A 17,551-nucleotide genomic window follows, 5' to 3' on the forward strand; every position below is an offset into this window, starting at 1 on the left:
TACGGCAACCTGTTTTTATCAGCAGGGTCTTCATGACCTGTATCTTGTGCCAGGCTCCCATCTCATCCCATGACATAGAATGCTTTAACAGTCTGGGAATGCAGCCCAGTAGGTTTCAGCTCCTATTCAAGATGGAGTTGCTCTGGTTCACATGCCTCTGACACTGGTGGGCTTCTAATTGCTACTGAGTTCGGCAGAGAGACTCGAGATGAACAAAACCCTCTTCCAAGTGCGTAAACAACCAAAGCATGCCGTCTTGTTCATCCACTGCAGATGCCTCCCATTTCCAGGACATGGCCTCTCTCTGGTCCCTGAGGGCCCCACTGCTGTCCCAGCTTGACCCTTGTCCATCACGGTCCCAGTGCCAGAACCATCTTACACCCTCCTCCTCCCACCCACTCATGCTTAACAGAAGTACTTTTCTGTTTCTGGAATGGCACAGCATAACATTTGTAAGAGTTGGAAGGATTCTTTGAAGTTGGGAAATTCAATTTCTATGGAAATGCTATTTTCTCATTTCCAAGTCTCCTGCAAGATCCTGCTCAAATGTTGCTTCCCCTGGAAGCAGCCTCTCACTCTCCTGGCAAGTTATAGGTGCTCGGGAAATGTGCGATGCATTAACGTATGAATAAATGTATGAGTGGAAGAGCAAAAGGTCTTTTTATTTTATTTTGTCCATGGTTATGGAGTCACAAGCTTTTTTTTTTTTTTTTTTTTCTTACAACTAAAGATGAACTGCTCCAACCTGAGACTGAGAGATTAGGTGACTCAGTCATGTCACACAGTGAGTCAGCGCCAGAAGTAAATAGAACTAGAACACAGGATTCCTAATTCTGAGCCCAGACCTTTTTCTTTGCTTCTGCGTCCGTGGTTCCGTGGGTCTGTCTCTGTTACATCTACGGGGCTGCTTCAGGCAGTAGGGACTGGTTGGCCACTGGGATCCCTCTTTCTCACCCCGTGACTCTTTTGTAAGATTTCGTGTTAATTCTGTCATTCCGCAGACCCTTCTTGAGTGACCATTATGCGTGGGACTTCAATGCCGAGAAAGATGCAGTCTGGACCACCAAGGAGCCACGGCTACATCGGAGGTAAAAAGAGAATGTGAGGGGAACACAGAACAAGCATGCTAGTATGGGGAGGGCTGAGACGTTCGGGAGATCCCTTCTGAGGGTGAGGCTTTTAAATTGAGCCTGGAAGGTGAACAGGACCTTCCAAGAGGACTATGAGGGTAGGAGAGGGACCCCCTATAGAGTGAAAGTCATGTGCTAAGGTCCTGTGGCATGAAAGCTCATGGTGTGTTTGGGGTTGCGTGTCTGGAGGAGGCCACACGTGGGAAGGGGACCTGAGAGTGTAGGTGGGGTCAGCTGGCCAAGGGTGATGTGTGCCACACTGAGATGGTCCTTTGTCCTATGAGCAAGGGGACATACATTATGTCACTCCAGCTGCCATAACACAGTGTGGCCGACTGGGCTGCTTAAACAACAGGCACTGGTTTTCTCACACTTCTGGAGGGTTCTGTGTCATTGTGTCAGCAGGCCTGGTTTCCCCTGAGTCCTCTCTGTTTGGTTTGTGGATGGCCGTCCTCTCCCCGTGTCCTCCCATGGCCACCCTTGATGTGTGCTCCGTCCTAATCTCCTCTCACAGGGACGCCAGCCAGATTAGATCCGTGCCTACTCCGTGACCTCATTCTACCTTCGTCCTCTCTCTAAAGACCCGACCTCCACATACAGTCACATTCTTTCTTCCTTTTTATTTTCATTTCAATAGTTTTAAGCAGAGGTGGTTTGTGGTTACGTGGATAAGTTCTCCAGCGGTGACTTCTGAGGCTTTGGTGCAGCCATCACCCAGTCAGTGTACGCTGCACCCGATATATGGTCTTTTGTCCTTCTGAAGGACTGGGCATCAGGACTCCAACGTATGAATTATTTTTGCTGTGGGGCTGGGGGGTGTCACAATGGAGCCCGTCACAGGGGACACATAGAGGTGCTTTTTCTTTTTTCCTAATTTTTATTTTTGGGAGTCATCTGAAACACTTGATTGCCGTTTTCTTGGCCTGTGATGTGTTCTTAATGGCATTAATCCTTCCTCAGAAGGGCCTCTAAATATAGATGCCATCTGTTGCCAGGCAATATGTTATCACTGATCACTCACTTAACAATTACCTCCTCCTATGCAAGGAGGGGAGGTTGCAGGGCCTCGAGGGGGAGGCACATCCTCCATACGGCCTTCAGCCAGTGAGAACCTGCGGGAAAATCCTGCAGTTGGGCGGGACTCCAGGACCTCAGGATGATGGAAGGTTGCCGGAATTCCAAGATTCTGTGATTCTTGACTAGCCGGGTACTTGCATCATGCTCATTGACTCAGAAAAGCGGGGCTCCTCCCACTTCCTGAAAGTCCCCAGCATCAGTACAAAACAGTGATGGAAATTCCTGCCTATTAGAAAAAAATGTTCCTCCTTACGGAGCAAAGTGGCACCTGCCTGCCCAGGCTGATGGCATCTCCGGGTTGACGACGAGGAACACTTATCGTCCGGATGTGCGGGCCCTGCCCTCTGATGATGTTTGCTCAGTTGACACCTTCCTCCAGCCCCACTGCAGAGCCACTGCCGGCTGGCTGCTTCCGGCACTCTTGCTGTGAAGGACAATTTGGCCTCCCATTAATTACTTTCAAAGTTCTAGATTTCAATTAGAGAGTTAATTACTTTTTGCCATATTGCCCCCATTAAAGACGTTTTCACTAGTAAGTCCATTTGTCAGCATCGAAGAGCTTTGCCAAGACAGAAAATTTATTGTCCGAAGAGCCTCCTGTGTTCACTGTTGGCTCCTCCTGCTTTGAGGTGATAAAGTTGAAAGGTCTATTTTAGACTGTTTTTTTCATTCATTTAGCAAATATTCTTGAGCCTCTTACTTTATGCTCAGTGCTGTGGGTATGGAGGATGCAAAGGTAAGTTAGATGTACTCCTTGCCTTCACGGGGGTCAAGAACTAGTAGAAAAGGGATAAAATAAAAGGAATAAGTCAGAGATGTAAGTACTGGAGCCTGGGCATGCACAAAATATCCAAACACAGAAGATGAGGGGGGTGATTAATTTTGGGAAGTGGATTAGTCTGTTCTCACACTGCTATAAAGCCATACCTGAGGCTGGGTAATTTATAAAGGAAAGAGGTTTAATTGACTCACAGTTTTGCATGGCTGGGGAGGCCTCAGTCATGGTGGAAGATGAAGGGAAGGCAAGGTACTTCTTACATGGTGGCCAAAGAGGGAGAAGAAAGTCATATACTTTTAAACCATCAGATCTCTAGAGAACTCACTCGCAGTCATGAGAACAACATGAAGGAAACTGCCCTCATGATCCAATCACCTCCCACCCTTCCCTCAACACCTGGGGATTACAGTTCTAGATGAGATTTGGGTGGAGACACAGCGTCAAGCTGTATCAGGAAGTCTGCAGAGGCTGAGAAATTTTACATAGGTCTTGTAGAATGCATAGGTAAGAAGGAAAGGGTTATTTATTTCATATGAATGTGGTAATAAAGTATCACAGAGTGACTTAAACAACAGAAATGTATTGTCTCATGGCTGGGCACAGTGGCTGATGCCTGTAATCCCGGCACTTTGGGAAGTCGAGGTGGGAGAATCTCTTGAGTCCAGGAGTTTGAGACCAGCCTGGGCAATGTCATGAGATACTGCCTCTACAAAAAATTTTTAAAAATTATCCAGGCATGAGGCCAGGCATGTTGGCTCATGCCTGTATTCCCAGCACTTTGGGAGGCCAAGGCAGGAGGATCACCTAAGGTTGGGAGTTCGAGACCAGCCCGACCAACATGGCGAAACTCTGTCTCTACTACAAATACAAAAATTAGCCAGGCGTGGTAACACATGCCCATAATTCTAGCTACCTGGGAGGCTGATGCAGGACAATTCCTTGAACCTGGGAGGTGGAGGTTGCAGTGAGCTGAGATCACACCACTACACTCCAGCCTGGGTGACAGAGTGAGACTCCGTCTCAAAAAAATAAAATAAAATAAAATTAGCTGAGCATGATAGTGTGTGCCTGTAGTCCTAGCGACTCAGGAAGCTGAGACAGGAGGATCACTTGAGTTCAGAAGTTTGAGACTGCAATGAGCCACGATCGCGCCACGGCACTCCAGCCTGGGTGACAGAGCGAGACTCCATCTCGAGATAAATAAATAAATAAGCTAATTAACTAACTTTGTGATAAATGTTACTGGATTGCTTTTCCCGAAGGCAGAAACACCTCATGTTAGAGGAGATGGCTTCTCTCACCAGTAGGTGCTGGAGCTCTTTCTGCTGGTTTTTACTCTGACGGGCGTAAAGTGATATCTCATTGTGACTTTCATTTGCATTTTCTGACTAGCAGCCAACGTGAGCATCTTTTCATATGCTTACAGCCATGTAGATTTGCTCTTATATGAATTGTCTATGCATGTATGGTTGGCTCCCTTTTTATACTAGGGCGTTTATCTTTTCTTGTAAATTTCCAAGAGTCCTTTGCATATTACAGATATGAATCCTTTGCGTCGCATTGGAAAAGTGCTTCTTCCAGATCCATCATTTGCCTCTTCAACTAATTTATGGTTCTTCTTGCTCATTTAAGATCTACATTTTACACAGTTAAATGTGTGTGTCTTTATTTTACAGCTTTTGGGTTTCTAGTCTAGGTTAACTCCCAAATTGTACATGTGGTCTTCTAGGTTTTCTTGCTAGGTTTTTGGTTTTATTTATTTTTTGAGACAAGGTCTTGCTGTATTGCCTAGGCTGGAGTGCAGTGGTGAGATCATAACTCCCTATAGACTTGCTCTCCTGGGCTCAAGTGATCCTCCTGCCTCAGCCTCCTGAGTAGCTGGGACTGTAATCTCATGCCACCATGCTCAGCTAATTTTTGTTTTATTCTTAGCAGAGATGAGGTCTTGCTACCTTGCCCAGGCTGGTCTTGAACTCTTGGCCTCAAGCGATCCTCCTGCCTTGGCCTCCGAAGGTGTTTGGATTACAGGAAGGAGCCACTGTGCTCAGCCACATTTAAGTTTCTTTAATACACATACTCAAGGCCACTCTGGCCAGACGATCCAGAGCCACTCTGATCTGGGAGTGGAGTAGGGCAGGGTATTGGCCTTCTGCGGAGCCTCTGGCCTCCCAACCCTGTGAAGGCCCCAGCCACTGCCATGAGAATGGAGTCTTTTGGGAGAACATAAAGTTTTGGGGGAAGGAGCAGTCACGTTCCCATGGGCTTGCCCTTGATCTTCCTTGCTGTGTAGTTAGGGTGTGTGAATTACCTCCACCATTCAGGCAGAGCCTAGAACCTATCTCTTACCCGCCCAGCTGCTGACTGATAGAGCCACCTTGTGTCGTGGTACAAGAAGAGAGAGGAAGTCAAGAAAGCAGAAGATTATGGAGCGCCCAAAAAAGGGGTGTGGAGGGTGGTGGCAGTCTTGCCATGTGGCCTGGCAGGGACAAGATTCCCCCATGGTCAGGGGTAAGATATCATGGTGATACCAACATCTCCTGGGGCCCCCTGAGGACAAGAAAACCCCAGCAGCAAGAGGCTAGATGGTGGCCCATCTGAGAGAACAGAACCAGCCTCAGCTGCCACGAGATGGGAAAGAAAGAGTTTAGCATCAAACACAAGGTTAACGTTGTAGAACAAATGGGACCACCTTAAAAACATGAACAAGGTTGTTTCATTAATTAATTAATTAATAATATAATTAATTAATTATAAAATTAAATGACATTATGTGAGAAGAGCAGCCGACAACCCAGGGAAAGAAGGGGTCTTGACAGAGGAGTTACAATACCAATGAAAACAATGTTTATAATGTGTAATCGTAAAACATGATGTTTTTAATGTATGAACATACTTTATGGCAGTTCAGACTGCCATGAAATATACCATAGCCAGAGCAGCTCATACAATGGAAACTGATTTTTGTTTCAGTTCTGGAGGCTGGAAGATGAGGATTCTCAGTGTGGTTAGGTTCTGGTGAGGGCTCTTTTTCTGGCTTGCATACAGCTGCCTTCTTGCTATGTCCTTACCTAATGGAGACAGAGAGAGACAGAGAGAGAGAGAGAGAGAGAGAGAGAACGAGAGAGAGAACGAGAGAGAACAGATGCTTGGTATGGGAGACGTTATTCCCCTATTTCTTCTCTCTTGGCAGATGTAAGTAAAGTTATGGCACTGTTTCGTGGTACGACTGCTGATATGGTTTGGATTTGTGTCCCTGCCCAAATCTCCTGCCCAGTTACAATTCTCAATGTTGGAGGAGGGGCCTGGTGGGAGCTGACTGCATCATGGGGGCAAATTTCCCCCTTGCTGTTCCTGTGATAGTGAGTGAGTTCTCATGAGATGTGGTTGTTTAAAAGTGTGCGGCACACCCCCTTCCTTTTGTTCTCTCTTCCTCTTGCTCCAGCCATGCCAGACATGTCTGCTTCCTCTTTGCCTTCTGCCATAATTAAAAGTTTCCTGAGGCCTCCCCCAGGCATGCCTCCTGTACGTCCTATGGAACTGTGAGTCAATTAAATCTCTTTTGTTTATAAATTACCCAGTTTCAGGGAGTTTTTTATAGCAATGTGAGAATAGCCTAATACAACTACCAATTCTCTGATGCAGAAAAGAGGCAGCCCACTAAAAATCAGGGAGGGCTTCCTGAAAGAGGCAAAACTTCAGCTGGGTTTTGAAAGATGGGCTGGGTTCATAAATGTGGCCCCTAAACTTTGGTAGGCTAAGGAGGCCATAGAGAACTTCTTGAGACCAGATCTTGGAGTCCATCTAACAAGACTCTGACGCAGTTCATGTTAGGAATACTCTTCATTTTTCGTGTTCCTCAGGTGAATTAGATCCCTGGAGAATGGAGATACTGGAAGCTAGAAATTGGTGGTTATCATATCTGGAGGGCATCTCTACAGCCTCAGAAGGATTGAGTACAGCAGCAATGCCAGCAACTTATACCTACACTTTCCGGCATTGAATTTCAGCAAAGGGAACATTGGGAGCAGCTCAGTGTATTTACAAATCCTAACTGACCAGTAAGCCATCCCGCTCCTGCTTCTCTGTCTGCTTCTGAAAAACGCTATTTTAACAAAGGGCAGTCAATCAATGCAGGATATTTTGGTAATGGCTTGATATCTGTCTTAGTCTGTTTTCTCTGTTGCTATAACTGAATACCTGAGACTGGGTAATTTATGAAGAAAATAATTTATTTCTTCCTTTTTTTTTTTTTTTTTTTTGAGATAGAGTCTTTCTCTGTTGCCCAGTCTAGAGTGCAGTGGTGTGATCATAGCTTTCTCCACCTTTGGACTTCTGGGCTCAAGCAATCCTCCTGCTTCAGCCTCCCAAGTAGCTGGGAGTACAGACATATGCCACTATATCTGGCTGGTTTTTTCATTTTTAACCTTTTTGTAGTGATGAGGTCTCACTGTGTTTCCCAGTCTGGTCTGGAACTCCTGGCCTCAAGTGATCCTCCTACCTCAGACTCCCAAAGCACTGGGATTACAGGTGTGAGCCATCACACCCAGCCAGAAATTTATCTCTTACAGTTCTGGGGGCTGGGAAGTCCAAGGTCAACGGACTTCATCCTGTGAGAACCTTCTTGCTAATGTGGACTCTCTGCAGAGTTCCAAAGCAGCACAGGGCATCATAAGGTTAGGGGCTCATGAAAGAGGACTCAAGTGGCTTTTATAATAGACCTGCTCTTGTGACAAGTAACTCGCTCATTTGATAACCCATTAATCTATTAATTTCTTAATTCATGAATGCATTAATCTAGTCATGAGAGTTCTGCCCTCATGCATGGCCAGTCACCTCTCAAAGGTCCTACCTCTCAACAGTGCTGTATCAGTGACCAAGTTTCTAACACATGAATTTTGGAGGAATGCACTCAAACTATAGCAATGTCCAACTCATTGCGCCTCTGGGCTGATTACTTTATATATTAAAAGCAGCCTTAGTACTTCTGCCTGTTTTCCTGTAATTTAATAGAAACAGTGAAGGTAGTAATTAAAATAGGAGTTCCTATTTACTTAGTTTGTACCATAGTCTAGGCACAGTCAGTGGCTAGTCTTTTGTAAACTAGAAGGAGATGCTATTAGTGCTCCCACACCCAACTGTTACAGGAAAGGAGTCCCAATTCAGACCCCAAGAGAGGGTTCTTGGATCTCACGCAAGAAAGAATTCAGAGTGAGTCTGCAGTGCAAAGTAAAAGCAAGTTTATTAAGAAAGTAAAGTCGCTGGGTGCAGTGGCTCACGCCTATAATCCCAGCACTTTGGGAGGCTGAGACGGGTGGATCACAAGGTCAAGAGATCGAGACCATCCTGGTCAACATGGTGAAACCCTGTCTCTACTAAAAATACAAAAATTAGCTGGGCGTGGTGGCGCACGCCTGTAGTCCCTGCTACTTGGGAGGCTGAGGCAGGAGAATTGTGTGAACCCAGGAGGCGGAGGTTGCGGTGAGCCGAGATCGCGCCATTGCACTCCAGCCTGGGTAACAACAGCGAAACTCCGTCTCAAAAAAAAAAAAGGAAAGTAAAGTGGTGAAAGTACACCTACTCCACAGACAGCGTAGGGTGTTACTGAAAGTAAAAGGAGGAACACGTCCACCCTAAGTAAATACTTGTATATATGGGGAGATGTGCTCTGCTACAAGGGTTTGTGATAAAGGATACATTTTCTTAATTACTATATTTTGTGAGAATCAGTATTATTACCTTTGATGCAAAATTAGGAATGCCTTTGTTTTCCAAATATTAGGATATCTGGGCACTCCCAAGTCTGGATCTGTTTAGTAAACATGATTAATTTGTTCCCTTCACCATAAACATCTAGAGGCCAGAAATGCCTGACTTTCTGGGAATGCAGCCCAGCTAGGCTCAGCCCCATTCTCCTAGCCCTCACTCAAAATGGAGTTGCTCTAGTTAGAATACTTCTGACACAACCATTGTGTAGAAGAAGCAGCTAAGGTCCAATGAGCCTCTGTGATTTGCACCTGAGAATAGCTGGAGTTGGAATTCAAATACCTGTCTGACTTACTTCAACTTTCCCTTCCCACCACCCAAGCCTCCAGATTTGGAAGATTGTCCATGGGTCTATGTTGGCCTGTACAATGATGGCACCATGTTTAAACACTTGGGTGTGGCAGCATCCTGCATTTGGATGATGCTTATAACACGTTCCCCCCAATCTCCTGGAAAACCAGAATTATTTTGGAAAGATTGTTAGGGGGGTCAGCTCTGGGACATCATGAAAGCCAGTGGATATTAAAAGAAGTAGTGATTTAGCATTAATATTAAAGTGACTTCAGCAAACTCAGAGGTTGAGAAAGCCTGAGATGGTTCAGTTACATGAGATATGACTTAGGAGGTAATATGGAGGGTGTAGGCTTGAGAAGTAGATTAACTTGGGCTCCTGGGCCTGGCTTGCCACCTAGTAACCTCGTGACTTTGGACAAGTAACACAGTCTGTCTGAAACTCAACTCAACTCTCAATGGGCCTAAGGATCCCTGCTTCTTAGTAATTCTGTAGAGAGCTGAGGCAGGAGGATTGTTTGAGGCTAGGAGTTTGAGACCATCCTGAGCAACACAGAAAGACTCCATATCTAAAAAGATAAACTAACCCAGCAGGGTAGTGCATGCCTGTAGTCCGAGCTACCTGGGAGGCTGAGGTGGGAAGATCCTTTAAGCCCAGGAGTTGAAGGCTGCAATGAATTATGATCATTCCACTGCACTCTAGCCTGGGTGACAGAGCAAGACCCTGTCTTTAAAAAAATGTATCCTGTAAAGAGAAATGACTCAAGGTACAGACAACGCCTATTTGGGTGTCTTTTCATGGGAGTCCAAAATAAATATGGGCCAGGGCCAGACCCGAAGGGAATTCTTGGTTCCCATTTAGAGTAGAGAGGAGAAGAGAGAGAGAGAGAGACAGAGAGAGAGAGAGAGAGAGAGAGAGATTGAAAGGGAGAGAGGTGCTTTGTTTGGAGAATCTCTGGGAAAAACGACTTGTAGTTATCTGCCTCTTGGGCTTCCCCTCAGGGCTACCGCCCCTAGTCATGCTGCACTAGGGCAAACAAGCTCAAGCTGGGAATGACAATGACATTTTGCAGCAAATGTCTCCAGAGGAGAGGAGTGACTGACACTTTCTGCTATATTTTCCTCTCCATCTCTTCCCAGCCCATAATAGTGGCCAGGAGAAATGACAATTAGACAAAAGCTAAAAACAAGGGAGAATCTTTACAGGGTTACTGGAATTGGAGGAGGCATTAGCAACTTTACTTCTACATGCAACTGCCTGCTGGGTTCTTCCTGCCTGCTGCACAAATAAAGATGATGACATTGCAGTTAAGAAAGAGTTTAATTGACAGAGTTTAATTGAAGCACAGTCACACCACACGAGAGAGTGGTTACTACTCAAATCAGTCTCCCTGAAGGCTCATGATTAGGAGTTTTTCAAAGGCAGTTTGGGGGAAGGAGTAAGCGTAGCTAGGAAATAGGTGCTTGCTGTTGATTGGTTGTGGTGGAGACGAAATTACAGAGTGTCGAAACTGTCTTTTTGAGCTGAGTTGCTCCCATGTGGGGCCACAGGAGCCACTGGTTCCACCTAAGGCCATAGTGTCAGACATGCAAAGAATCTGAAAAGGTATCTCAAAAGGCCAATCTACAATAGTCATGTAATCTACAGGAAAGTCTGGCAACCTATGACTACATCTTAGCAGAATTTGGGCTCCATTCCACCCCACTAGCCTGGTGGCTTTTCATTAGCTTTACAAAGGTAATTGAGTTTGGGAGAAGGCCTATTATCATTTAAACTTCAACCTAAATGTCTTTCAGTGTCAGCTAGGCCTAAAAGCCCAAAAGTATTTAAGGGAAAGGCAAGACGGGGGTGCGCTAAATCAGATCTCTTTCACTGCCGTAATTTTCTCACTGTTACGATGTTTGCACAGGCAGTTTCATATATGTTGCTGGATCTTCATGGCAAGCTCCCCTTTGCACCATAGGATGTCCACGTGATCTCTTGTGCTCCTGTATCCCTTCATTCATACTTCTGACCCTCACCAAATGTCTCTGAGTGCAATACTATGCAATGGGTAGTTTCTGCTTTCAGGGATTCAGTCTCCTTTGGGAGATGCATATCTAAGCAGATGGTCCCTCAGCATAGCTGAGCCTGGACAGAGGAAATGCGGACAGTCTGGAAGGCTTTCTGGAGGAGCCATTCTTTTTGTTACAAGTCTGAGAAAATGATGGACAACAAGGCAGGTGGAGGAAAGGGTAGAGGAGTTGGAGGAGATGAAGGAAGACATTTCTGGCAAAAGCCACTGCAAGAGTGAAGGAGGGGTGGACATGCTGAGCCATTAGTGAAGGGATCAGCAGGCTGGAGAGACTTTTAGGGTCCAGGTCATGGAGATTTTGGAATTTTTCCAGAAACCTGTCACAGAGCTGTCAGAGGTGTTTGAATCAAAGAAACTCCCCCTTAAATGAGGTGAGACCTACTGGGCTGCATTCCCAGACAGTTAAGGCATTCTAAGTCACAAGATGAGATAGGAGGTTGGCACAAGATACAGGTCATGAAGACCTTGCTGATAAAACAGGCTGCAGTAAGAAGCTGGCTAAACCCCACCAAAACCCAGAGGGCAGCAAGAGTGACCTCGGGTCGTCCTCACTGCTACACTCCCACCGGCACAGTGACAGTTTATAAGTGCCATGGCAATGTCAGGAAGTTACCCTATATGGTCTGAAAAGGGGAGGCATGAATAACTCACCCCTTGTTTAGCATACCATCAAGAAATAACCATAAAAATGGGCAACCAGTGGCCCTTGGGGCTGCTCTGTCTATGGAGTAGCTATTTTTTTATTCCTCCACTTTCTTAATAAATTTGCTTTCACTTTGTTCTATGGACTCACCCTGAATTCTTTCTTGCATGAGATCCAAGAACCCTCTCTTGGGGTCTGGATTGGGAACCCTTTCCTATAACAGAGCCATTGATGGATTTAAGTTGGGAGTGGGATGATCATATTGGCCTTTTAGCAAGAGGTCCCTGGCAATGGTGGAGAGGGAACCCTGTGAAGGTTTTTATAGGAATTTGGTTGCAAAGATGAAAAGACTTGAGAAAAAAGGTGGTAGCCATAGAGATGGAATTTGGAGGTCAGATTCTGAAACCGCCTTTGTGAAAATTATATCTGAAAAAATTATGACAGTGAAAAAGTTCAGTCCTAACAGACTCCATCTTGCTTCTAAACTTTAAACTGTCCTCATTCATTCCTGGGTGTAGGCTGAACTAACTTTAGGAGGGAATTCGGTTCATGGTTTGACTCTGAAACAAAGTTGATAACAGCCCTTTCCAGAAAAGACCCCCTTCTTGCCTGGGGACCAGTCTGCCTTTGCAAGACTAACAAATTAGCTATAAGATTAGAAATTACCATTTAGGGGTCATACAGCCTCTAGCTGCAAGAATCTGAACCTCCCCAAGTTTCTCCTGGGGATAACATTGCTATTGTACAACCTAAGATCAGTGCTTGAGGTATTTTGCAGACCCTGTGCTGGATGGATATGCTGACACCACCCAGACTGGTAATCTGGCCCGACCGGTTCTGCCATCTCACCCAGGAATAGAAGACAGCAAGAAAAACTCACTTAGACCCCCTATGCTTCCACTTCCAACCTGACCAATCAGCACTCCCCACTTCCCAAGCCTCTATCTGCCAAATTATCTTTAAAATTTCTGTTGCATGAATGCTCAGGGAGAATAATTTGAGTAATGATAAAACTCCAATCTCCTGCCCAGCTGGCTCTGTGTCAATTACTTTTTCTCTATTGCAATTCTCCTGTCTTGATAAACTGGCTCTGTCTAGGCAGCAGGCAAGGTGAACCCATTGGACGGTTACAGTTTTGGACAGAGGAAGTAGCATTGGCTGGACTTGGTACCTAATGAGACGTGGGATTGACGGAGAGCGAGTAGTTAAGGACCCTGGCTTGGGGAGTTGGATAGACTGTGGGGAATCCCCAAGAGACAGGGACAAATATTAACTCTAAGGGGACTTGATGATATGGCTACTTGGTTTTGGTGCTCAGAAGAGTAATCTGGGCTGGGGAATGTGGAATTGCACGATGTTCTCACTCAGGATTTGGGAAGGGCACATGCATAGAGTGAGAAGAGAGGTTGAGCAGCGGGTACTGGGAAAAGGATATTTGAGGTTGGGCAAAGGGACAGAGACAGAGAAAGAGAGTATTGAAAGTAAGGTGAGTTTGTCCTGTCCCAGCAGTCAAGGAGGGAGAGGTGCAGAGAAGGAGGAAGAATCATCACTGCGTACGAGTTCTAGAAAGACAAGGAGAGAGAAGCATCTTTTGGATTTAGCAAAAAGTGGCCATTGGTGATTTGACAGTAATGATTTCAGTAAAGGGAAGGGAGACAGACTGCAGTGAAATTAGGAGTAGATAGAAAATTGGCAACTAGAAACACAGCACAGAGTGTTTCCGCAATTTTGGCTCAGAAGAAAAAACTGTAGGCTATGTAGTTGAAGGAAGAGACTGTAAGATAGGAGAGACTGGAGGATCAAGTAGGATGGGCCATAAAGAGGGAAAGGGTGAAAACCCAGGACAGTGAGAAGCAATTGGTAGAATGAGGCGGCTGTCAGAATCTCCGTGGGGGGCCATCCAGTGGGGTGGGGGCTGGGAGTTAACGTGTTTGCAGCTCAGAAATGCTTTGACAAGTTTGGTATATTTTGCTCTCCACACCCCGACGTTTTTCACTTCCATGTGGCATGCTGAGACTAGGCTGGGTGGCCAGGTTCGTTGGGGACTGGGAGCATTTGGCAGACTTTGCAAAGGAGGCTGGACAGAAGATCTTGGACATGGGTTGGAGTGGCAGATGTGGGTAGAGGAAGGTCAGTTGTAGTATGGGGAGGTCAGGTGTGATATAGAGAGATCAGACATGGCTGGGGCAGATGCAGAGATCAGTGGAGTAGGCTAGAAGCTGGTAGTGAGTCTGAATGTCAGGAGACTTCAATTAGCAGGTGGCATGCCAGGTGTCCAGGCATCGTTGTAGGGATTGTGAGTGCCTCGTCCATTGGGCCCAGCCAGGTGCTGAGAGCATGGGCAGCATAGCTGGGAGGATGCTGCCAAGATCTGGGCAGGAAGGTTGGAGAGCAGTGAAGGGCTTCAGTCCGAGAACTAGGACTCAAGGTCCAAGTGAGGACCTTGAAACAGATACCAGAGCCATATATAGAGCGTGTACTAAGGGCATGCTGGATGCCAGGCTAGCAGTGAAATGGTGGTAGCTACCTTCACCACAGAAAACCGGCAACAAGTGTCCTCAGAACAATGAATAGCAAGAAGGAGTTCAGGGGAGGAGCCAAGGAGTAGCCCTGGCACTCTGTGTGTGGATGGAGCCACCTCTCAGAGATGTACTGATGGATGGTCCATGGTAGAGAATCCCAATGTGAACACAACTGATGTTATGACTCAGGTAGGCTTAAGAAGTCCCTGACAAGGCAGGACAGACACAGCCTTGGGGGCCAAGCAGATCTGGGCTCAAATCCTGACTCTACCCTTTCCTAGCTGTGTGAGCTTGGGAATTTTTTAACTTCTCTGTGCCCAGTCTTCTCATCTGTAGAATGAGGAAGCAAATCTCTACTGCCAGGGTAATTGTGAGAAACATATGAGAGGATGTGTTGGAAGACCTGATCATGGTGAATGGTCAATGATGGAGTCTTCATAAATGATAGATCCTTCTCTCCTTCCTTCCTTCCTTCCTTCCTTCCTTCCGTCCTTCCTTCCTTCCTTCCTTCCTTCTTTCCTGCTAAGAATGGAGATTTGTGCTAAGAACCAACAACATAGCTTTTGTTTGTACCAGGTCACATGGACCAAAGCAAGAGTTTGTTATAAGTCACCTGACAGTGTCAGGCACTGAAGTAAATTAGAGATGACAACAATTCTTTGAAACTCTTCTCATCAAGAGTTGGGGGTCTGCGATACCTCCTCTTGTATCTGGGAAGGCTCTGTGGTTGGTTGAATAATGGAATATGTTGGAGTGATGCTGTGCCAGTTTTCAGGCCCAGATATTAAGAGAATAGCAGTTTTCATTCCTTGCTCTTGAAATACTTGGACTGTCTTGAGCCGCCACGCTATGAGGAAGCTCAAGCAGCTGCCATGCGACGAGGAAGCTCAAGCAGCTGCCATGCTATGAGGAAGCTGTGAGGCCCATGTGGAAAGGAACCAAGGCCCTCAGATGAATGCCATAGCTGAGCTACCAGCCAACAACCAGCACCATCTTGCCAGCCAAGTGAGTGCACCATCTTGAATCCTCCTGCCCCAGTGGAGCTGCTTCACCTTATGCTTCCTGGAACCAAGATGAGCCACCCCCTCTGAGTCCTGCCAACACTGAACGTTAGTGAGCAAAGCAAATGATTGTTGTTTGAAGGCTCTCTGTTTTGGGATGGTTTGTTATGGAGCAACAGTTAACTAGAACAAGTGTGCCCAGTGGCACAAACAGTGAACTAGGCACCAGGAAGGTCTTCAAAGAAGTAAACACAACTCATGATGGAAGTCACAGACCTCTCTATCTGTCCAGTGTGGCTCTTTCTCTCTTCCAACTCAACCAGCCCATACATCCTTCCTTCACTCATTGGCCAAGTCTGTTTCTTTCAGCTTTGTTGGCAGATTGGTGCTATTAAGGAAGGGCTTTGGGTCTCTCTCAATCCCAGGCTGGGCCCGTGGGCTCAGGACAGACCAGAGGGGAGACAGATGGGATTCCTGGTAGCGGGGGCTGCCACTGGCACTTAGCTGAGGAGGAAGGAAGCCTCGTCTGTGCTTCTCTTCCCGGGGACCAGGTGGCAATTGTGCTCTTCTTATGTTTAGAGACACAGAGACTACCTCTGGGCTTTGACATCCCTGTAAAGAGCTCCACAAGAACAGAGGAGTTGTTCAGGGTCACAAAAACAGATGGGGCCACCCAGAGGGAGGTTCTTACCAGAGGGGTCATATTGCCCCCAAGAATGGGGGACTGTGAACAATGCAAGGCCACTTCCCACCTACCAAATTAGCTGGGGAAAAAAAAAAAAGAAGCGAGAGTTACTGTGAGCAGTGGGTGCTTGAGGAGGTGGCTTCAGTGACATTTCACTGGCAGCCTCTCGTACTGCCTGTCTTGCGGAGCCCTGGCTGATGAGATGCGGGGAACATTATTAACGCCATTTTGCTGAAAATGCAGCACACTCAGACTAATGCCTTATGGCATTTGCTGCCTTCCTGGGGCTCCAAAGATGGAGAGAAAGTCCTGAAATAGCAACTCCGAGCTCGTCGTCAAGGCAACAGGATCCATGAGGATGCGTTGTCAGGTGCTGTGCTTGGCACTGTGAGGGGATGAGATAAAAGAAATTGCAAATGCACACCCTACCCTCTGCAAGCCTACATTCTTCTTGGGGAGCCCAGGCTTTGCTTTGTAAATCTATTAGGGCAGCCTTGCCCTCCCTAAGGAGCAGGAGTACACGAGTACTGGAAGATATTAACTGGTGTTATAAAAAACAAAAGAGTCATGGGGACAAGGACAAATGATTCTGCAGAGCATACCGAGCAAAACAAAATTAAAAATTGCTGGGCTTCTCGGAGTCTTTAATGAGCTCACATGCATTGTGATGTTCAAAAGGCAGATACTGCCGGCTATGTCTCCCAGAGTTATTTGACCATGGAAACTCTTGTTCACAGAACATTTCAGGGGATTAGTAAACCACAGAATGACTTTGGGGACCCTGAATTAGGAAGCAATACAAAGCCATGTGTAATTAAGTTCTTAGGATGTGTGGAACAGCTTGGGAGTGCAATAGAATTCAGCGAAGGGAGAGTCCGTGTTGGCCGGGAACATGGAGAGGCTTCATGGTGGAGTTGAGCTGAATCTTGCAGATTCTGAAAGGGTGCTGAGAGAGGAGAGTAGCCTCCCTAATGGGTGTGGATGGCCCTTCTCCTGGAACCCAGAGAGGGAGAGTCCTCTGGGCAGGTGGCAGTTCTCGTCTGTCTCTGCCACAAATTGAAAGAGGCAAAACTTTTCATGTGCTATTTCTGCTCTTGGAGTGACTGCTTGTTTGCACAAATTAATGCTTTTGGCAGCGTTTAGTTATCACTTCCTCCCAGAAGCCCTCTCTGATGCCCTGAAATGAACGTTCGTGCAGGTTTTACTTTGCTCTTTGTTTTCTTTTAAATGCTCAGCGCTTAGACTCAAGGATTGCCAATGTCATCCATCAATCAATCCCTGATTACTCTCCTTGGCCTTTTTTGTGTGTGTGATTTTATACACATGTGTGTGTGTCTGCGTGTGCAAATAACATTTGCCCTATTGGCTCATTATTTTAATGTTTATACATTTATTTATTCATACTATGGAAAAATAAAGCAACATTTATTTTGTTTTGCTTATTTATTTGTTTGCAACTTTTATATTCTGTGGGTACATGTGCAGGTTTATTGCAAAGGTATATTGTGTGATGCCAAGGTTCAGAGTATGCTCCAGCAAGTGAGCATAGTATCCCGTAGCTAAGTTTTCAGTTGTCGATTCCCCTT

At 46.1% G+C, this 17,551-nt stretch overlaps 1 long non-coding RNA gene across 1 annotated transcript in view; it reads left to right on the forward strand.

The window, feature by feature from the left end:
- The first annotated feature begins 886 nt into the window (after window positions 1–886).
- The window catches only part of LOC141582490 (uncharacterized), a 129,516-nt gene continuing 112,851 nt past the window's right edge, over window positions 887–17,551 (forward strand). Inside the window, exon 1 of the long non-coding RNA XR_012515344.1 lies at window positions 887–1,088. This is a non-coding gene — a long non-coding RNA (uncharacterized LOC141582490). The remainder of the gene's footprint in view (window positions 1,089–17,551) is intronic.

Source organism: Saimiri boliviensis, chromosome 20 (assembly GCF_048565385.1).
Source record: "Saimiri boliviensis isolate mSaiBol1 chromosome 20, mSaiBol1.pri, whole genome shotgun sequence".
Classification (NCBI taxonomy): Eukaryota; Metazoa; Chordata; class Mammalia; order Primates; family Cebidae; genus Saimiri; species Saimiri boliviensis.